Source organism: Bos indicus x Bos taurus, chromosome 26 (assembly GCF_003369695.1).
Source record: "Bos indicus x Bos taurus breed Angus x Brahman F1 hybrid chromosome 26, Bos_hybrid_MaternalHap_v2.0, whole genome shotgun sequence".
Lineage (NCBI taxonomy): Eukaryota > Metazoa > Chordata > Mammalia > Artiodactyla > Bovidae > Bos > Bos indicus x Bos taurus.
Window position 1 is genome coordinate 8,215,606 of NC_040101.1, and position 22,447 is coordinate 8,238,052.

The 22,447-nt window shown below is 52.0% G+C and overlaps 1 protein-coding gene across 2 annotated transcripts in view; it reads left to right on the forward strand.

The window, feature by feature from the left end:
- Positions 1–208: 208 nt before the first annotated feature.
- The window catches only part of CHST15 (carbohydrate sulfotransferase 15), an 89,199-nt gene continuing 66,960 nt past the window's right edge, over positions 209–22,447 (forward strand). The window contains exon 1 of one of the 2 annotated variants that reach the window (XR_003508982.1): positions 209–444. The gene's annotated coding sequence lies outside the window, so the exon portion shown is untranslated. Of the gene's footprint in view, positions 445–1,469; positions 1,555–22,447 lie in introns of those variants that run through there. The other variant, XM_027529588.1, reaches the window with a different exon arrangement.

The window sequence follows — 22,447 nt, forward strand, 5'->3', positions numbered from 1 at the left end:
CGTGGCCTTGAATATCAATGCACGGGCTGGCTCCAGACCACCAAGTTCGTTAAAAAAATGTCTCTGGCAGGGTGTCACTGGCAGACTTGAGGGGTTTCGGTTTGCTCTCATTCGGAATCACCGCCGCGCACATGCCGTGTTGACTTGGAACGGGAGGGGGCGGGAACCAAACCCACCGCTCGGCGCGCACGCCTTGGTCTCACATTCCAGACCCAAGCTGATGTGTGTCCGCGCGACATGGGGCGGGGGGGCGGGTTCTCTTCGGATGTTTCATTCGCCATCTGCACGTCACTCCCAAAACTTTTCCTCCCTGCGCTCGGGGAGTCAGGTTGACGCGCCCCGCATGCCGGGCTCCGGGCGCGGGGCTAGGCGCGCTCCCGCGGAGCCGGAGCCGCAGAGGCTGGGCTGCCCCCGCCGCCCCCAGGCTGGACTCCTGCTTCTCAGGTACAAGTTGGGTGCCAGGCGCGGCGCGGGGGCGGCCACAGGCGGCGGGTGGGTGTCTGGCCCCGAGCTCCGGCGCCCCTCCGCGTTCCGGCCGGGCAGCGCCGGGGTCGGCCCGGGCTGGGCGTAGGGAGTCCGGGCCGGCCGAGGCTGCGCGCAGCCTCACTCCCCACGGCGCTCTCCGCGCGGTGGCGGCGGCGGCGGCGGAGGCGACGACGGCCCAGGCAGACAATGAACTTGCGAGCGCGCGCAGAGCCCAGGCAGGTTTGGGCCCCGCGACCCTCGGCCCAGCCTCACCGAGGCAATCGGCGTCTCCAGCGGAGGGCGTCCCCTCGCCGCCGATCCCGGCCGCGCTCTGGGCGCCCCGCGCGCCGGGGACCCCGCGGGAAGGGATGCTCGGCGGCGGCGGCGGCGCCAATGGCTCGCACGCCCCCCTCTCCCGCTAGGGAGAATGCGATCGGAGCTCCGGGACCGGGGACTCGGCGGCGGGGTGGTGGCGCTGCGGACAGCTGCCTCTGGGCACGCACAGGCCGGCTGTCCAAGAGAACGGCCCCAGGAGTCGGAATGGGGGTGCGGGGGGCGCGCTCTGCAGGCGGAGGACCGACTGACCGACCGATTGGTGCTTTCTCCCTAGGAGCGCGCGTGGGGTGAAGGTGGGGGTAGGGATTCCCCAGCCAGGCGCTCCGCTCCGCGGCGCACTTCGGGGAAGTTTCCAGGCGCGGCCCGGGGCAGGTTGGTGTGTTTGCTGTCCGCCACTCTCTCCCTGACACGGGTTCGGGGCCACCTTCCTGCCCAGGCTCCAATCCCGCGGCCGCCCCGGGCGGGGAGGCGTGGGGTGGGGGATCCCAGGCGCGGAAGCCCGTGGGACCGGGTTCCGGGAGGGGGACCGCGTGGGCGGGCCTGGGAGGAGACCCGGGCGCGGCGAGGCCCGGAGCGGCCTGAACTTTTGCTCCCCGCCTTCTTCCTCCGGGCCCTCCGCCCCCTGTCCCCTCCCAGCGCCCCGCCGCAGCTCCGGAGGCGGTGTGACTCGGGAGGAGCCGGCGCTTCCCGGCGGTGGCGGAGGCGGCGGCGGCGTCCCCAGCCGGCCTGGGCGCGGCGAGCCGAACGCTGCAGGTCTGAGCCGAGCGGCGCTGAGGGGCGGCGGGGGCTGCGGGGCGACGGAGCTGCGGGGAGCCGGGGTGGCATCAGCCCCTGAGAGGGGGCGACGCCGCCGATTGGGATGGAGCGCGAGTCTGTTGGGCTATAGGTGCGGGTGTAGAGGACTCGGCGGCCGTGGGCTGATGGGGGACGGGTCGTGGCGCAGGTGGCCCCCTTGGAGTCCTCCTAAGATCACGGGATGGAGGCGCCCGGGAGAAGCGAACCTCGCCTTTGGGAGAATGAATGAAGCGCTGTGAAAGCGCCTTCCGACTCCCCCGGGCGAACGGATTGGCCGGCGTGCGCGCGCGTGTGTGCGTGTGTGTTTAGGATTCGGAGCCGCCAGGGTCCTGGGCGCGGCTGCTTGACCGCCCCGTCGCGGTCCTGGCCCCACGTTGCCCGTCCGCCCCGCAGCCCGGGTTGGCCCGCGGGGGCTGGAGCGGCGGGTACAGACTGAAGGCTGGGGCTCGGGGGCTGGCTGTTGGCAGCTGAAGTCCGCGCCTGGAGTAGGGAGGTTCGAGAAGGAGGCGATAAAGCCTGGGGCTGAGCCCAGCTTCCCCGCCCCCGGTCCGTTTTCCCATTCCCCGAGGCCCTTGCTACATTCATGTTGGGTGAGTTGATGGCACGGAGTTTGGGGGAATGAAGTTACATCTCTAGGAAACCCCAGGACGCCCCGCGAAGGGATGTGGCGCGCCGTCTTGTGAGGCTGAGCCAAGGGGTTTGCAGGGCCCCAGATCTTATCAGCTGCGGTTCTAGAAGGACATCCACCAGGTGACGGAGCAGAAAAGCAGTGGGGGGGCGCACCTCCTGAGGCGCCTGGGGGGAAACTGAGGCCTGGAGATTTGCCCCAATTTCCTCTAGAACTGCCCCCCTCCCGTTCCTCCCCCACACAGCATTTTCCATGTCCAGCTTTCCTTCTCCCCTTCCCCCAGTGGCAAAATCAGGAGCCCTCCCTTCCAGAACATGGTTCTTGTTAATTTTACCAACAGCATGTTGAATCCGGATGTCTTAGCATACAAATCATATATGATTTTGTTTAGAATAGCATGGGAATAAAATGCCTTTTAACTGCTGCTGCTAGGTAGTTTTTAATCAAATAGGTTTTTCAAATGGGTTTAATCAAATAGGTTTTTCTCTCTAACGCTCCTGAAAGATTTCCAGGAGAATGTCCTGCCTCCTGCTGGCTGGGGGAACTGAGCCAGCAGGTGAAGCAGCTTGCCAGGCTCTCTCAGTGCATAGGTGCGCAAGTGAGCCAGAAGTGGAGCTGCAGGGGGCTCTTCTCCCCCTTCCAGGTCCAGCTCCCTGGCCCTCCGAAGGGAATTCAGCAGTGTTTTTGTGTTCTTTCTCGGGTGTTGCATGACTGCAGTGAGCAGCATTAATTCATCCAGGACCTTGTGTTTGGAGGCAGGATGGAGAGGCTGATTTGTCCAGAGTGGATCCCCTGCCTGCCTTGCTGTTCTTTGATGATCAGATGGCCAGAGGTCCCAGCACTGTCACGGTGGTTGCTGTGAGGCCTCTGTGTCTGCACCTTTCTTCTTTTCTGTTGCTGTTGCCTGTGGCCAGGAGAAGGGAGGTGTTTGGTTTTCCCACTGGCCCGAAGAAGAGAAGATTAATCCCAGTGTGTGGAAGAGGCAGTGTTTGCAGGAAAGTTTGGGAGAGGTTGGGAAGTGGACTTTGCTTATTTGGTGTCTGGAGAAGGCGCAGAAGAGAAGCCCCAAGTTTACCATCTAGTCCACAGGAATCTCAGGCTCTTGGAACCTGCTCTAGTGGGTGCTTCAGGTTAGAGCTGGGCTGTGATTAGACCGTGGGTGTCCAAGGCCGCCTATGACCTGGCTGGAGGTTGCCTGGCGCACTGGCTTCCAGTTGAATCCCTGCTAGCTCCAGGGGATGGGGAGAGGTGGGGAGACTCCGGGGCTGCCCTGAGCAGGTGAGCACATGCCCTACCCAAGAGGGCAGCTTTGATTCAGCTTTACCCAGCTGGGAGAAAAATTGACTTGACAAGTCTTGTTAATTTTCAAGGAAATTCTCAAGCCTGAACATTTAAGTGTGGGCTCAAATTCTACAGGGAAAGGAGACGGTTGGGAGTGGGTGCTCTGCCAAGAAGTCTGAAGCTTGACATCTGGTCCTGAGTTTGCATATTGGGAAGGGTGTCCCACCATCAGAGAGGTGTAACACATGATAAGGATATGGAGACCACAGCCCCAGGCCAAGGGACTAGAATGACGGACGCCTCTGTGCCTGTGGCCAAGTGCCAGCCTTCATGTGCTGTGTGTCACGCATCCATTCAGTAGCTGTCTGATGAACTCCTGTCTCAGTTGGTAAAGAATTTGCCTGCAATGTAGGAGACCCGGGTTTGATCCATGGGTCAGGAAGATGCCTTGGAAAATGAAATGGCAACCCACTCCAGTATTCTTGTGTAGAGAATTCCATGGACAGAGGAGCTTGGTGGACTACAGACCATGGGGTCACAAAGAGTTAGACACGACTGAGGGACTAACACTCTCACTTGCCATATGGAAAGAGGCACTCTGCATAAAACTTTTCATATTGTTTCATTATTCAATAGTATACACCGATACCGGGATAAGACAGAGTTCCTGCCTTTCTAGGAAGGGCGCAGGCAAAAATGTCTGTGCCAGGTAGATAGTTGAGCAGTGAGCTGCATTAACAGCTGGGAGAGTAAGGCCAGGAAAAAGGCCAGTGAGGGATGGGTGGCCTGGGAGGAGTCTTTTCTTACCATTGTGAGAATTGAGGCTTGGAGCAGTGAGTCTCAAGTCACAGAGCCCAGAAGTGAAACATCAGCCCAGATCTCCAATGCTCTGGCTCCTGGGTCGGCTCTTACATCCCACCCTGCCAGGCTGGAGCCTCTTGGAATCTCCCAGATGAGTGGACATCCCCTTTGCTGGGCAGCTCTTGCTTCCTGCCCCCCAGATCCAGACCCTGTCCTGATCCCCAGGCGTCAGCAGTTCCAGGATTACAGAGGTACTGTTTGGAACCTGTTCATATGAGAGACGAGTTTCCTTGATCTATGAGTAAAAGCAGAAAGTACTTAGAAACCTAGCTGGCCTGGGAGCGTTGTTGTGTGAGCATTCCCTCACCAGGCGTCTCTTGAGCGGCACGTGATGTGGAAGTGATGCTTTCAGTCATCAGCTGGTGAGGATGGTGCACCACCACCTGAAAGCCGGGCTGCTCGGGACGGTGGCTGACTTCCGCCCTAACTGTGCCGCTTCGCTGCGATTCAGAGCCTGTCTTCTCACTTAGCTGACAGCATATCAGGGGACTGTTCTGACTTGCACAGGGTGTTTCTTTATTGTTCTCAGGTGCTGGGGTCTGATTTCCTTCCTGAGAGGCTCCTCTGTTAAAACGAAGTGCTAGGATGGGAAGATTTGTGTGTAGACCTGGGTCTTCACAGCGTGAAATGAAGCGCAGAGGTGGTTGTTATCTAGTGTGTGTATCCAGTGTCCACATCTAGGAAGAAAAGTAAAGGGTCTGTGTTCATTCGGGCCAATACATAATATTTTTAAGTACGGGCATTGGGGAGGAAGACGTTTGGTCCTAACAGCTGTCCTTTGCTGGGTCCCTACGGGTTCCCAGCTTGCCCTATGCCAGCCTGGTCAGACAGGTCTCCCTTTGTCTCAATCAGAGGGCGGGGAGGCTGTTGGAGACCACAGGGCCCAATCATTTAGCCCTCCGGATGTGCAAGAGGTCGGATCACAGAATGGCAGTGGAGGAAGGAGGGACTCGGGGTGGGGGTGGGGAAAAGCAGTCATGGCTCTCAAAGGGGAAGGCGGTGATGAATCAGCAAGTGGGGTGGGGGGGTGGCAAAGGAAAGCAGGTTCTCGGTCTCTGTTGATTTCGAAAGGGATGTGGAGGAAATGCGAGCAGCCTGTTTCATCAGCACCAGCCAAACGCGGCATTTATGTCTTCCTCCAGGTGCAAGCCCAGGGCCAGGTGCAAGGGGGCCACGAGGCAGAGCTTAGAGTAGTGGGCCAGGCAGAACTTGCACGAGTCAGACTATGTAACACTGCCCAGAGCGCAGCAGTTGCTAGGTTAGTGCGGCTCTGAGATTGGAGTGGCCTGAGAGCTGGGGCCTGAGAGCTGAGCCAGGTGTTATTCGCTCTGTTGTGTCCTGTTCTTTGCAACCCCATGGACTGTAGCCCGCCAGGCTCCCCTGTCCAAGAGATTCTCTGGGCGAGAATCTGGAGTGGGTTGCCATTCCCTTCTCCAGGGGATCCTCCCCACCCAGGGATCGAACCCAGGTCTCCTGAGTCTTCTGCATTGCAGGTGGATTCTTTACCATCTGAGCCGCCAGGGAAGTCCTACACAGGACACTTAATACCTGCTTGGAGTGGTGCCTAGCATACAGTAAGTGCTTAATATACATCAGCTCTAGAGCTCATTACTGGGGATGGGAGAATGTTTCTGAGCTCCCTGAAATTGCTTGCCCAGCTTTCTTTTTTTTTAAATGTAGCTGTGTATATTTCATGGTGGAGGAGGGGAGCATGACTTTTAGCATATTCTACCTCAGAGAGCTTCTCTGACACCCCAGGACGCCTTAGCTTCTAGTCAGGCTGATTGCTTCATCTCTCCCGGCAAAGAGAGGGCTACATCCACAGCCGCCCTCTGAGATGTTTCCAGCAGACGCCGTGGACAGGTGGCCGGGCGGTTTGGCTGTGCTCCTGTGTAGTGGTGATTAAGCCGAGGGCAGATCAGGGGATGTTCTGGGGAGGCCAGCTTTCTAATGTTGCATTCCTGAGCCCCACTCCAAGCTTCAAAGAGTTCTGAGCGGGTGTGCCGGGGCCTTCTTGCCCGGGCAGGCTCATCCTGACACCTATGCTATGTTTCTAGAATTTGTCCGGGTCCAGGCCTTCTGGGTCTCTGAAGCAAGAAAGGCTGGCAGATCCTCAAAAGCAGAGAGTGTCATTATAATGGAAACCTGGACCCTTTCCAGAACTGTGCTTGTGATAAAAATATTGAGACAGGCCGCCTCATCATCCAGGTGCCTGGAAAATACCCCAACATGGGCACATAATTAGATTACAGGGCTGTGCTATGCTCAATCACCTCGGTTGTGTCTGACTCTTTGCGACCCCACGGACTGTAGCCCATCAGGCTCCTCTGTCCACGGGGTTCTCCAGGCAAGAGTACTGGAGTGGGTTGCCATGCCCTCCTCCATCGGATCTTCCTGACCCAGGGATTGAACCCACGTCTCTTACGTCTCCTGTGTTGGCAGGCTGGTTCTTTACCCACTAGCGCCACCTTTCTGTTCAGATGCTCAGTCGTGTCCCACTCTTTTCAACCCCATGGACTGCAGCACGCCAGGCTTCCCCGTCCTTCACCACCTGGGCAGGCACAGTTGTTTTTTCCTATGACGGGTGGTTTCACATCTTCTCTTGAAATGGAATATGTGCCTGCTGACCCTTTTTGCTCCCTGTGATCGAGATGATATTGGTGTGACCTCAGAGGGGGAGAGGCCTCCGGAGATGGTGGGTCCCTTCCTCCAGGGTAGCCCTGGATCTCGGGGAAGTTCTGACCTGCTCTGCTTGCCCTTGTAGGGAGCTGCCCTGAGGGGGCCGGGGGCCCATAGCGCATTTGCTGTGAGGTTGGAAGGTGCATTTCAGAGTCTGAGAGGCCTGTAAAGCTGTGTTATTGTCTCACTCCTTGTTGAAAGGGGTCTGGACTGCTGTGTCTCCCCTTTGTGACATGCGTTAGCTGATTCGGGCTGAATGAGGCGAGTTTGACTAGCACCTTCATTTTCTAATCAACCAAAGGTTTGATGCCCATCACACGGATGTGGATTTAGCCTGAGTGTGGAATCCCTTGTCCCCTTGGAGAGGCAGCCTAGGTGGTGGGGTGAGCCTGGACGCCACGTGGACCTGGGCTTGAGTTGCTCCTGTGCTTCTGTGTTCCATTATCGTGACCCTGGGCCAGTGGTTACATCTGCTTGGTCATCAGTTTCCTTATCTGTAAAGTGGGGTTGATAATCTCTATCTTGTTTTTGTAGCATAGTTTGGGTACCAGGAGTACAAATGGGCTTCCCTGATAGCTCAATTGGTAAAGAATCCGCCTGCATTGTGGGAGACCCCGATCGATTCCTGGGTCGGGAAGATCTGCTAGAGAAGGGATAGGCTACCCACTCCAGTATTCTTGGGTTTCCCTTGTGGCTCAGCTGGTAAAGAATCCACCTGCAATGCGGGAGACCTGGGTTTGATTCCTGGGTTGGGAAGATCCCCTGGAGAAGGGAAAGGCTACCCACTCCCATATTCTGGTCTGGAGACTTCTCCATGGGGTCCCAAAGAGTGGGATACGACTGAGGGACTTTCACTTTCTTTTCACAGTACAAACTAGGGTCCAAGGGAGCCCCCCAAATTAAACCCCTCTTTCCTGGCCAAGTTCTGAACCAATGGAGAGAGGGGAGGAGAAAGATGCATAAAGAGAAATGCAGTATTTGGTCCCAACTGAAGTGGATCTTGGAGAATGTGATTGAACCAGTGGGCATGTGGGCATCGCATACCTGAAGTGAGAAGCGGGCAGTGAGGCCCACTGACCTCTCCTGAGTCGCAGGCCAGTGGGAAAGCAGCAGCCTCTTCCGGGGCGGCTGCCACTGCCCCCCTCAACCTGGTGCAGCCAGCAGGGGGCAGTGCCTACTCTGTGTGGGAAGAGATGAGGCCAGGCTCTTCCTTGCACGCTCCTGGGATGGTGTGGACCTCACCAGGTGGAGACACAGTGGTGGTACACAGGCAGCTCTGTCTCCATGAGGCAGGAAACATCAGGAGTGGGCAAGAAGAGTCCCCCGCGGCCCCCCACCTCCCCTGACCCCTCCATCCACCTAGAGCAAATGATAGGTGCTGAGCCCGGGGCCTGACCCATGGAGGGGTCTCACACATGGCACCTGTTAGGTGCAGAGTTGATAAGGACAGCATTAGATATGCAGTCGGTAAGGACATCAAGGTTAGGAGGTAAGCCTGTCGACTGTGTTGCTACCTGCAGAGCATGGCAGTGATGAGTTAGATTGAGGTAATGATCAGCCTTTGACCTCAAGGCTGCATTCTAACTGTAACACAAGGGTAATTTACAAGGAGGGGCAGAACCACTGGCAGACTGACCGCCTGGTAGCCTGAGTGTGAGAGCCTTTCTGCCTTCTCTCGGTCCCCCACTCTTGATTCCCCCTCTCGGCCTGAATCTTCATCCAGCCCCCTGCCCCCATCTCCTCATTGCCTTCTGGAAGTTTTGCGAGTAATTCTTAACCGTCTTTCCACATCCTTCCATCCAGATGTCACTGTTCTCCTCTGAGTGTCTGCAGGGATCCTCTACTGACCTTGACCTTGACCCCATCCTCCTTTTTACTATGATCTTTCTAGTATTCCTGGGTGTGGTCCACTCACCCCAGCCTGGTGAGCCTCTCAAGGGTGAGAGGCTGTCGGGGGGTCCGGTCAGTCGCTAGAGACTGTCGTTTGTTGAATTAACACATCAAGAACCAGCTTGTCCTGGAGAAAGGGCTGTGATGGATTTCGTGTGGGCCTCTGAATGTACACCCAAAGAAGACAGAAAAGTAACCCCAGTTTGGTAGCGTGGTGCAGGAGAGTTAGTGCTTATCAGTAAATTTCAGAAGGAGTCAAGAGCCTAATGTGCTAAACTTGGCTTTCCTGACATTAGGTTTTGGGCTATTACACAGTTTTTTTTGTGTGGCTGGAGAGTCTTGGGGAAAAATACTATGGAAATTTGTATTTCAGGAATAGAAGCAGGAGCCATTAACTCAGGCAAGAAATGTGGGAGCTGTTAGTGTTTCTTATAGCCGGTATAAATAGCTTGTCATTAAGTTCCATGCTCCTTTGTTTGGAATGTAAATATTTGCATTAAAAATATAAAGTATGTCCTGGAGTGTATTTATAGAGACCATAATTTCCAAACCGAAAATCAGACTATTGGTCTACAGAGGATTGTTCCCTCTGATTCGTGAACCTGTTTATATAAAGAGCCTTCCAAATGTACACACGCAAGCTGCATTTGCTTTGTGCACGTCAGGGATCTCCAGGATTACAAGAAAGCGGTGGCCCTGGGGAACTGGGCCAACCAGTGGGGTTTCCCAGTAGACACTTGTGATCATGCCATCTGTTAAGCTGCAGCCACCCTGGGCAGGGCGAAGTTTTGGCCCAAGTCCCGTGGGACCGGCCGGCTTCCCTGCCTTCAGTTTCCTGGACATCCAGGTGGGAGTTGGCTGCAGCTGGCTAGTCTCTGGGTCGTGTAACCAGACACTCGATTTCAGAATCGCTGTTGCTTTAAGAAGATGTGGAGAAGAATTCAGGATCGGTGGTGCTCTTTCCATGGTCTCGTTTCTGGTTCAAGGTTGAGGGCCTCCGTCGGATGTCATCCTCCGGCAGATTCTTGGGGCCGTTTAGCTTTTTCATTTTCCATGATGAACAGCGCAGACTTGTCAGACGTTTGCCGGAGACAGGATGTCAGCACGTATTTGCTCTTCTTTGGAATGAGAGACTGGGGGCTACAGTCCGGCTGGGCCGGGGCCTCTGCTCCTGGCATTGTGTGTGTGTGTGTGTGTGTGTGTGTGTGTGTCTGTGTTGGGACGGAGCGGGTTTATTCTCAAGGGGGCAGCCCTTGCTGGAAAGCCTCTCTCCAGTGTCTCAACAAATACAGAGTGAAGGTCGTCTGGTCGGTGGGAGCGGGCCGACCTGGTCCACAAGTGAGCTCTGAATCCAGGCTGTCCCCCACCTGGAAACCCCCTATCATCACAAGGTGATGAAGGACAAATGAGAGGGGATCCAGGGGGATCTTGGCAGGACTGGGGGTCCCCCCACTGCAGCCTCTGGTTGGCTGGTAGCAGCACCTCCTTTGCCTGGCATCCCAGGCAGCCCAGGACCCTTCTGTGGGGTGGGGGCCAACTCCATCTCTCCCCCCATGCGCTGTTGCTTTAGGACCAGGACTCGGTTGAAATGGCAGGAATCCTTCTCGGTCTCGTACGGGGCATCGTGTCCTGGCTGTAGGAGCTTCAGGCATCTCTCTGCTCGGGATCCCAGGATGCCAAGCCACACTCAGGGGAGCAAGTAAAACAGGGTGGTGATCTGAGGGGAGGGGCGAGGCGAGCCGAGTCATCAACCTGACCATGCCCCGTGCACCATCCAGGGTTAAGCACTCAACTTCCCCTGGTTGCCTCTTACTTTGACCCATCAGTATTTCTTATCTGAAAGAAATACCCTCTGGGCTTAGAAATGGTGAGTCCTTAGAGAGGACCATCTTCCTGTTTACCTGGATGTTCTTGAACTGTGGGACACTCAGAATTTCCCTTTCTGTGGTCATCTGTAGCCGGACCCACATGTTGTGACCTTCCCTTATTCTCTCACAATTCTCGATCAAGGTAATAGTTCCAGGAGGCCCCAGCCAACCCCATATCAGACCAGTAATCCAGCCGCGCTGTTTTGAAAGTCAGAGGAAATAGCTGCTTTTAGGACATGTTGAATTTGCTGAAGAAAGTTGTCAGGAGCGCTAAATGAGAGGATGAAAGAACGCTCAGAATAATGGAATTGGGATCAGCCTGACATCTGTGTCGCCCTAACTTTGAAAGCTATTTATACTTGTTCCGTAGCAGTTTCTGTGAGAAATTAGAAAGATACACAAAAGGGAAGAGGGAGCTTAGCAAATGTGGCCTCTTCATTGGAAATAGCTTCCAGGCAAAAAGAAAGAAAATCCTTTGCTCACCGGCTGGCTGTTGAAAATCCACGCATCTTTTGCATTCTTCACAATTTGTTTCTGAGAATAAAAATGATGTATTAAAGAGTAGATGAAACCTCAGTTGCCATTTCGATGGTAGAAAATAAATTTGCTTTTGGCTGTTAAAACTGAAATAAATCAATAGAAAAATGCAAGCCTGCCCACTTTGAAGTCAGCAGTTTTGTTTTTTTTTTTTTTTTGTGGTTTATGTACCTTTGGATCAGTTATGAAGCTGTGGAACTGTTTAGGGAGAATGTGTGTGTGTGTATGTGTATTTATGTTATGTATATTTACTTTACAATGTTCTCATCTGATTTATTTTTAAAAATCATGCAAAAGTTTTTTTTTTTTTTATTCAACCTATCCTTTTTATAAAACAGCTTTCAGTTCAGTTCAGTCACCCAGTCATGTCTGACTCTTTGCGACCCCATGAATCGCAGCACGCCAGGCCTCTCTGTCCATCACCAACTCCCGGAGTTCACTCAGACTCATGTCCATCGAGTCAGTGATGCCATCCAGCCATCTCATCCTCTGTCGTCCCCTTCTCCTCCTGCCCCCAATCCCTCCCAGCATCAGAGTCTTTTCCAATGAGTCAACTCTTCGCATGAGGTGGCCAAAGTACTGGAGTTTCAGCTTTAGCATCATTCCTTCCAAAGAAATCCCAGGGCTGACCTCCTTCAGAATGGACTGGCTGGATAATGAGATGTAATTCACATGACATAAAATTCACCATTTAAAGCATACAGTTCAGTAGTTTTTAGTAGGTTCACAGATGTGTGCAACCAGAACCGTGTTTTCTTTTAGAGCATGTCCTCATATTAAAAGGAAACCATACACCTCTTAGCTGTTAGCCCCTATCTCCCCATTCACCACCCCCACCCTAAGCAACCAAGAATCTACTTTATCTCTATTGATTTCTTTATTCTGGACCTAAGATGAATGGAATCACATAGGATATGTTTTTTGTGTGTGTCTGGTTTCTTTCACTTAACACCATGTTTCATGGTTCATCTATATGGTAGCTTATATCAGTACTTCATTCCTTTATATGGCCACATGATATCCCATTGTATGAATAGGCTGCGTTACATTTATCCATTCATCTGTTGATAGGGTGGTTCCACTTTTTGGCTCTTAGGGATAATGCTGCTATAAACATTCATTTATGAGTCTTTGTGTGGACATGTTTCCATTTCTAGGATTAATTTTTTTGAGCTATCTTTACTTGCTTTCCATAATTCATTTACTTTTTTGTATGCTCTTCTCCTGGCCCTAAAGGAGGACTGATTCTCAGATGAGGTTCTGATTCCCTTGGCTTGTCTGAATGTTAGAGCTTGCAAAGGCCTTCAGGGGAACATAGTCCTGCCCCATTTTGCAGATGGAGAAACTGAGGCCCAGAGAGGCCACACAGAGTCAGGATTGAATCTGGGTTTTCAGAGTCGACTCAGTTACACTCAACACTCTCCCTGAGCCCTTTTACTAAGCGGCAGGTCACCCTCTTGATTGGCTGGGGATGGTAAACGCAGGCTGGTTGGGCGGACAGGCGGTGACCGCCTGGCCCTCGCCTGCTGTCCTAACACCCTCTGACCTGCAGAGGCCCCGCAACAGCTCATCTTCCACCAGCTGCCAAGCGAGAGCTGCAGCTCGTGGCTTGTGGCGCCAGTGCCTCCCGAGTTCTTTCCCTGCAGCAGTGGGAGGCCAGCGCTTATCCGGGGAGTAATTAAATTAGGAACCAATTCAGAGAATGAAATTTTATCTGATCTGGCTGAGCCCATAAACACGGGGCTGTGCTTGTGACTCCAGGGTACATTATGAAGTTGATTTTTAAAGAGGCTGGGCCATAACAAGGAAGGAAATGCACAGGGCCAGCCGGCAGCTCTCCCGGGCAGGGGTGCTGCAGTGGCTGGGGGTGCATTCCCGGGTGTTGAGCCGAGTCCCCAGGCCAGCTTCTGTATTGTGACTGGAATGTTCTCGGCGCTTAGGAAGGCTCACCTGTTGAGATCCTCCTGGATGCATTTCACGCTCTTATTGTTGACACTGCAAGGCACCTCTATAACTACAATCAGAGGGAACTTTGCCGGAAGCTTGTTGGTTCTAAATGCAGGTTCTAAATCTAAAGCCCTCTGGGGCTTTTTGAAAGAAAACGCATATTCCACTTCTGTGTGAGCTCTTCAGGGGTGGGCCCCTGGCGTCTGTGTACCTGTGCGCTCCCGTGTGCACGCGTGTGGTCATGTTTGTACGTGGGTGCGAGCGTTAAGCTCTTTAAGATGGGACGTAGCAGTGATCACAGCTGTTCTTCTGAGAAGGATTTCCAGTTCTTCCATGGCAAAGATGGGGGCCGGTAATCTGCAGACATCTCAGGAGTGAGCCTCTTTTATCCTCAGTCTGTCCTTGACTGTGACTTTCTTTGGGTTTTTTGGTCAGATTTCCTGGATGTAACTAGCATACGTGTTCCTCACTGCAGCTTCCGTGGGATTTTAGCTCTAGTTTTCTTTTCTGCATGAATGGCCCTCATCTCCACAGGGGCCCAGCCAGAGGCCCAGGAGTCGCCTTTGGCCTTTAGCATGTCACTGCAGGAATTACCTCCATTCCGTCTCTGCCTTCAGAAGGTTATTTGTCCCTTTAGGATAGGAGGTGTGTCTTATTCAAGGTTACATCCCCAGGACGCGGGCCATGGGAAAGAATGGTTGGCTGGACGGACAAGTGGCTGAAAGGAGGAAAGGCAAGAATACTTTGAATTGCCCCTTGATCCTGAAACTTCGCTCATGAAAACCATTTGGGAGCCTGATCCTTCATCTTCAACTCTTCTGACTCAGGCTCTACACCCCCTTTAAGAATCACCCTTCAGTGATGGAGGACCTACTGTGTGCCCAGCGCTAAGAGCTGAGACTGTAGCAGTGACTTGACGAACAGGGTCCATCTTAGACAAGTTCATAAATATCAGAGAACAGACAATAATAAGTGCTATATGTTAGGGGGTGACTGTCTGGGTGATTGGAGAAGGCCTTTCCAGAAAGGTGACATTTAAGCTGATTCTCGAACGACAGGAAGGCACCATGGAATGTAGCTCAGAAAGAGCATCCCAGAAGGAGGGAACAGCCATTGCCAAGATCCCAGGAGGGGACCAGTTGATGGGATGGGATCGGGTCGGTCTGGGAGAGCAGGTCAGAGAACTTGGTTGAATGAACCCAAGTGTACTATTTGAAAGTACATTTTTCCTTTGAAAGTGTTAGTCGTTCAGTCGTGTCTGACTCTTTACAACCCTATGGACTGTAGCTCCCCAGGATCTTTGAAAGTGTTAGTCGTTCAGTCGTGTCTGACTCTTTACAACCCTATGGACTGTAGCTCCCCAGGATCTTCTGTCCATGGGATTTTCCGGGCAAGAACTGGAGTGGGTAGCCATTCCCTTCTCCAGGGGATCTTTCCGACTCAGGAATCAAACACGAGTCTCCCACGTTGCAGGCAGATTCTTTACCGTTTGAGTCACCAGGGAAGCCCACCAGGGAAGCTCCTTTACAGCTTCGCTTTCTCACTGTCTCATCTCTGGGTAAAGAACCCTTGCCCCCTGCTGGGCTGGCCTGCAGCTGCTGTGGTTTCAAAAGGTAGGGCTAGTGAGAAGCAAAACCCCCATCCTTTTTGTCTTCTCACTGAGGGTTTGGCTTGTGAGCAAGTTATTTTTATATAAGCACATGCTTGATGGGAGAAGTCTTGGGTGGGCAGCTGAAACCACACTCATGAAAACAGGACTGAAATAGTCCGTGAAATCCCAAAGGTGAGCATGTGGCTGTTCACTTGAGTTTGGTGTTGACTCCAGACAGCCTGGTTCAGGGAGAGGGCACCCTTTGGAGAGGGACCGGGGCATAGCAGTCTCCCCAGCTGGTGCGGCCCCTGCCTTGAGCCTTGCTTTCTAACCCTGACCTTGACCAAGTCCTATCCGTCCCTCAGGACTTGACGTCCTCTGTGCCCTCATGGGGAGGTTCTTCCCCCACCCCACCCATGGCTCCCCACACCTGGCCCTGATGTCTTGACATGTTGACAACTTGCCAGGAGTCCCCTTAATCTTTTGGCACTCCTGGATTCTGCCCATAATTTTATTTTAGTTTTTTAATTTGAAGTAATTTTAGACTCATAAGAAGTTGCAAAAATAGCACAGAGTTCCTGTGTACTCTTCAACCAGCTTCCCACAATGATAACATCTTACATAACCACAGAACATTATCAAAACCAGGAAACTGACACAGATACAATTCCATTACTATGCTACAGGCCTTGTCTTGCTGCCATCTAATTTCATTAAACCTAGGGAGCCTCAGCGCTTTGGAAGCACCTTAGAGTTTCATGAACTTCAGTGTTGTCATTTATCTTTTAGATTGTTTTTGGATCCCTCCCAATTGGCCATCAATTAAATCAGTTTTTATCAGATTAACAAATTCTGAAAGACCCATGGTTTATGCATTTCATGCCTCTGTGTGCCCACTGGGAGCTTTGTAGGTGCCTCATCCCTGGGTATGCGCACAGCCTTCTTCTCTAGATCTGAAAAATTCTCAGAGACAGTTCAGTTCAGTTCAGTAGCTCAGTCATGTCCGACCCTTTGCGACCCCATGAATCGCAGCACACCAGGCCTCCCTGTCCATCACCAACTCCCAGAGTTCACCCAGACTCACATCCATCGAGTTGGTGATGCCATCCAGCCATCTCATCCTCTGTCGTCCCCTTCTCCTCCTGCCCCCAATCCCTCCTAGCATCAGAGTCTTTTCCAATGAGTCAACTCTTCGCATGAGGTGGCCAAAGTACTGGAGTTTCAGCTTTAGCATCATTCCTTCCAAAGAAATCCCAGGGCTGATCTCCTTCAGAATGGACTGGTTGGATCTCCTTGCAGTCCAAGGGACTCTCAACAGTCTTCTCCAACACCACAGTTCAAAAGCATCAATTCTTCGGCGCTCAGCCTTCTTCACAGTCCAACTCTCACATCCATACATGACCACAGGAAAAACCATAGCCTTGACTAGACGGACCTTTGTTGGCAAGGAACCTATAGTATATAGAGAATAGTTTGGTGAGATGGAGAAGGCAATGGCACCCTACTCCAGTACTCTTGCCTGGAAAATCCCATGGATGGAGGAGCCTGGTGGGCTGCCGTCTGTGGGGTCGCACAGAGTCCGACACGACTGAAGCGACTTAGCAGCAGCAGCAGTTTGGTGACATGGGCTTCACTGGTAGCACAGTTGGTAAAGAATCCACCTGCAATATGGGGGACCTGGGTTCAATCCCTGGGTCAGGAAGATCTGCTAGAGAAGGGATAGGCTACCCACTCCAGTATTCTTGGGCTTCCCTTGTGGTTCAGCTGGTAAAGAATCCGCCTGCAATGTGAGGGACCTGGGTTTGATCCCTGGGTTGGGAAGATCTCCTGGATAAGGGAAAGGCTACCCACTCCAGTATTCTGGCCTGGAGCTTTCCATGGACTGTGTAGTCTATGGGGTTGCAAACAGTCAGACATTACTGAGCAACTTTCACTTCACTTTGGTGAAATAGAACCCAGGACAGGGAATTGAGAAACTTGAGTTCTGATAATAGTAACCTACATTTGGGTACTTAGTATGTGCTCGATTTTGCATTATTCCATTTACTCTCAGCAACCTTGCGACAGACATGATTAACATCCCCATTTTACAGATGTGAAAACTGAGGTTAGAGAGGGTCACCGTACCTAAATTTTCGTAACTTATGAATGATAAGAGTTGGGGCTTGAACCCAGGCAGTCTGACTTCAGAGGTTGCTGACTCTTACCTTGTGGGGCTGCCCTCACTTTTTCAGGCCTTTACACATCTAGTTCCTGTTCTCACTGACTGCTCTGTGTCCTCAGGCTGCTTCCTTGACTTCTTTGAGCCTCTTTCCTTATCTGCAACATGAGGGACTTGACTGAGAAGATGTTGTGTCCCTTCCATCTTTGAATGGTGAAAACAGGTATATCAGGAGAGGAGGAAACACTCCAAAGATCTGAAGGAAATTTCTACCCTGCCCCTCGTAGGTCATTTTAAGGTTGGGAAGATCTCTGCAGCCTCATGTGGTTTGATGGGGAAACTCCATTCCAATTGAATTATGCTCTAGTGCCTTATATTTTATTGTTTTTCACTGCACTGCATGGCATGCAGAATCTCAGTTCCCCAATGAGGGATTAAGCCTAAGCCCCTTGCAGTGGAAGTACAGAGTCCTAACCACTGGACTGCTGGGGAAGTCCCTTGCCCTGGTGTATTTTAATTACACCGCATACAAACGGATTTCTTCAAGATGCAAAATCCCCATGCAGCCTGCTATGTCTGAAGCCCCTACATTCAGCTCTGGGTCAGAGTGATGCTTATAATAACCAGAAGGTGCTGTGTGAAGCTGCTCCCGGTCAGCCTCACGGGCAGCATTAGTTACCAGATGCCACCAGCACGGGATGTGCAGACGTTATCAGCTGATACGTAATTGATTCGGCATCCTCTGTAAAGGCAGGTTAAAATTAAGCTTGTTGGTAAATGGTGTTTAAACCTTGGTGTCTGGGGACGAGTGGCAAAAACTAACGGAGCAGGGCACTTGTGGAAGGGCTTGATTTTTTTTTTTTTCCCCAGATTGTGGAATGAGCTCATCCCTCAACTACGGTAAAGATTTTCCTATTTAAAGGGGCTGGAAGCATGTAAGCTTCCGATCATAAATTTCATAGGAGGGGCCTCCACTTGAGTGCCTATGAGATGGCTAGACTGTGGGATGGCTGTGTAATCACATTAGCTTGATAAATTAAAGGTCCCCGTATTGTTTAAATCATCAGGCCCAGCTGTGTTAGAGAAGATACTGCGATGATTCAGAGCTATGATAAATGGGCTTGTGGAAACTCCTGGTATAGAATGGAAGGTACTAAGTCTGCAGTGATCCTGGAAAGGTCCCTGCTGAAACCAATGATGGGATTAAACCCCAGGCATCTTGCCATTTTCTAAGTATCCATTTGTATTGATATTTAATACTTTGGACTTCCCTGGTGGTTCAGCTGGTAAAGAATTCACCTGCAATGTGGGAGACCTGGGTTCGATCCCTGGGTTGGGAAGATCCCTGGAGATGGGAATGCAAACCTACTCCAATATTCTTGCCTGGAGAATTCCATGGACAGGAGTCTGGCAGGTTACAGTCCACAGGGTTGCAGAGTCTTAGCTGTTACGTGTACCAGGAATCAGAGAAGCTCTTTGGATGTGATTTCTTTCCCCGTTGTATTACTCTTTCATTAACTCCAGAACTGGCGCTATAATTTGTAGACCTCAGTACAACATAAAAATGCAAGCCCCTAAAGGATCTGCCTGCAATGCAGAAGACCTAGGTTCAATCCCTGGTCAGGAAGATCCCCTGGAGAAGGGAATGGCTACCCACTCCAGTATTCTTGCCTGGAGAATTCCATAGACAGAGGAGCTTCAGTTCAGTTCAGTTCAGTTGCTCAGTTGTGTCTGACTCTTTGCAACCCCATGAACTGCAGCAGGCCAGGCCTCTCTGTCCATCACCAACTCCTGGAGTTCACTCAAACTCATGTCCATTGAGTCAGTGATGCCATCTAGCCATCTCATCCTCTGTCGTCCCCTTCTCCTCCTGCCCCCAATCCCTCCCAGCATCAGAGTCTTTTCCAATGAGTCAACTCTTCACATGAGGTGGCCAAAGTACTGGAGTTTCAGCTTTAGCATCATTCCTTCCAAAGAAATCCCAGGGCTGATCTCCTTCAGAATGGACAGGTTGGATCTCCTTGCAGTCCAAGGGACTCTCAAGAGTCTTCTCCAACACCACAGTTCAAAAGCATCAATTCTTTGGCACTCAGCTTTCTTCACAGTCCAACTCTCACATCCATACATGACCACTGGAAAAACCATAGCCTTGACTAGACGGACCTTTGATGGCAAAGTAATGTCTCTGCTTTTTAATATGCTATCTAGGTTGGTCATAACTTTCCTTCCAAGAAGTAAGCATCTTTTAATTTCATGGCTGCAATCACCATCTGCAGTGATTTTGAAGCCCCCAAAAATAAAGTCTGACAGTTTCCACTGTTTCCCCATCTATCTGCCATGAACTGATGGGACCAGATGCCATGATCTTAGTTTTCTGAATGTTGAGCTTTAAGCCAACTTTTTCACTCTCCTCTTTCACTTTCATCAAGAGGCTTTTTAGTTCCTCTTCACTTTCTGCCATAAGGGTGGTGTCATCTGCGTATCTGAAGTTATTGATATTTCTCCTGCCAATCTTGATTCCAGCTTGTGCTTCATCCAGTCCAGGGTTTCTCATGATGTACTCCGCATATAAGTTAAATAAGCAGGGTGACAATATACAGCCTTGACATACTCTTTTTCCTATTTGGAACCAGTCTGTTGTTCCATGTCCAGTTCTAACTGTTGCTTCCTGACCTGCATATAGGTTTCTCAAGAGGCAGGTCAGGTGGTCTGGTATTCCCATCTCTTTCAGAATTTCCCACAGGAGCCTAGCAGGCTATAAATCAATGGGGTCACAAAGAGTCGGACATGACTGAGCAACTAACACTTTATGAAAAAATTATTAAGAACTTCAAACTGGGCTTCCTTTGTGGCTCAGCTGGTAAACAATCTGCCTGCAATGCGGGAGACCTGGGTTAAACCCCTGGGTTGGGAAGATCCCCTGGAGAAAAGAAAGGCTACCCACTCCAGTATTCTGGCCTGGAGAATTCCATGGACTATAGAGTCCATGGGGTCGCAAAGAGTCAGACATAACTGAACGACTTTCACTTTCTCAAACCAGGGAGAGCAGAGCATTAACCAAGTGCCCCTCTGGGCACCAGGCCCCGTGTGACTGCACAGGTGGTGGCCCATGGAGCTGGCGTGAGACCACCCACGTGTGTCATGCCCACCCTAGGCCACCTTGACCTACAGCAGCTTGTGTGCACCGTAGCTTGTGAGCACCAGGAGGGCCGGGCTGCGGCTGCATCACCTTGGTTTGCTCTGCGGGCTCTGGCGGGGTTCCTGACCCCCGTTCATGCTGAGGAAAGACTTGCTGAGATGAATCAGGACACAGAAGGATTGTCCTCATCTGCTAGTGGGATTACATGTGGCTTTCTCAGATTCCGTGCATCAGAAATCTGGAAAAATCCACCTTTGGGCTCTTCAGAGTGGATGGCATGAGGACCAAAACTCCTACCATCTGCAGCTCAACTTGGAGGAGAATGCAAAGCGCTACTGGACATCTCACAGTGGTTTATGTGTGTTTCTATTTGCAGCCCCGGGGCCTCGGTCCTTAGAGAACCAGCCCCATCCCTCTGGACTTTCATCTCTGGTTGTCCCTGACTTGGGCTCTGCCCTGCCAGCTGAGTGGAAGACCCCTGGAGAGAGTCCAGGATTCCAAGGCCTCCATAGGTCAGCCTCGTCATTTCCCAGCCCTGGAGTGAAGCCGTGGAGATGGGAGGGGGTGGACGGGGCATCTGGGCGAGGAAGCGGACCCCGGCTGCCGAAGCATCTCTCTTCAGGAGCCAGGGGCTGCAGGGCTTGGAAAAGCCCACTTCTTTGTGTGAAGTCTTTGTTCTCTCTGGCATGTTGAGCTGGGGCTTGTACGGGCTCAGTGGGTGCCTGTTTCCTCTTAGAAGCCAGTGGAGAAGCGGAAGGTAGCATCCCTGGGCTGGCTGCCAAAGGGAGGGGAGGTTCCAGCGGAGGAGAGCTGGGACTTGCTGGGTTTACATTGGAACCGGAGATCTTGAATGAGGATTAAAGTTATTTTATATTGAGGGAGGAGGCTGGGGGTTGCTCCACTCAGAATCCCTAAGGACAGCTCTTTAGAGCTGTGTCTCGGGGCGGGAGTTGGGGGAGGGTGTGTGGGGAGCTACTGTGGATTCCCCCCTCTTTTGTTCTCAGTTTGTACAGAGGTCACCAGGGGTGTGAGCTCAAAGGGAGCCAGGATGCCGTGCTCGCCTTTCATTGTCACAAGCCGCTGGGTCTGAATGGGGCTGCGACACTCCAAGAAAGAAGCTGTCTTTACTGCCCGTCCTGGCTGGGGTTTCAGAAAGAGCTGCTCAGCAATCAGAGTGGTTCTGGAGGCCACATCTACTCTTGCTGAGCCCGAGACAGTCTGCGGTACCTGGGTGTCCGGAATCACATCCTCCCATTCAAGGTTGTGCTCAGCCAGGACTTAACTCACTCAGGAAATGACACGTTATCGCACCTTGGTCTGCAAACAAAAGCTGGCTTTACTTATTTTCCTTGTGAAGACATCCGCAGTCATTGTTTTTACTTTGAAAAGAAAAATAACAGGAAGAAAAGCCCACAATATTTTTATTAGCTGGTGTGGGAGATTTAGATACCTTTAATGATAATGTTGGGTTTAAAACTATTGGGGAAAAAAACCTTGATGCATAAACCAAAAAAGAGAGAGAGAGAGAGAAACATGAAAGATGAACATGCAAAACCTCACAAATACCTCTTACCTCTGCAAAACCTCACAAACACTGAAGTGGCCAGGATCTTGTCTGTGGGGTCCACCTACTGTGTCTATGCCTCACCCAGCCACACTGCGTGGGTCCTGCTGACGAATGAATGAATCGCAGTCCAGATCCCTGTTTTGGGCTGTGAATTGGCTTTCTTGGGCGATGACCTCAAATGGAAGGAAACTGTAAAGATTGTGGTCAGTGCTTAACATAAGTCAGTCTCCCCTCCAGCCCTGAGAGGTAGATGACCGATCCTTGTTTATAGAGAGGCTGATAAAACTCAGACAGGTTTGGGCAACTTGCCCAGGGTCAACCAGCTGGCTGTGGCTGGGCTGAGATTTGGTTCTAGGACTTGCCCCATGGCTGCACGCCACTCTTTCTACAGAAGATGTCAGGGAGAGGAGGAAATGACACTGACGGACAGCCAGGTGTTGGAAATGCCTTGGTGTCCCCATTCTGAGCCTTAACCCACAGATGGACACAGACAAGGAAATAGACAATTGGCTACTGGGGAGCTGGTGGTGGCTAAGACATGCCTGGTTCCTGCCTGCATGGAGCTCAGTTTCTAGTGGGTGGACGAGATACAAACACTGAGTCAAGTGACTTATTTCAACAGTGATGAGTGCCCAAAGGGAGATGAAGGGCAGGGGTGGTGTGTGCATGCTCCCGTCAGTACGCTGAGCAAGCGTGGCCAAG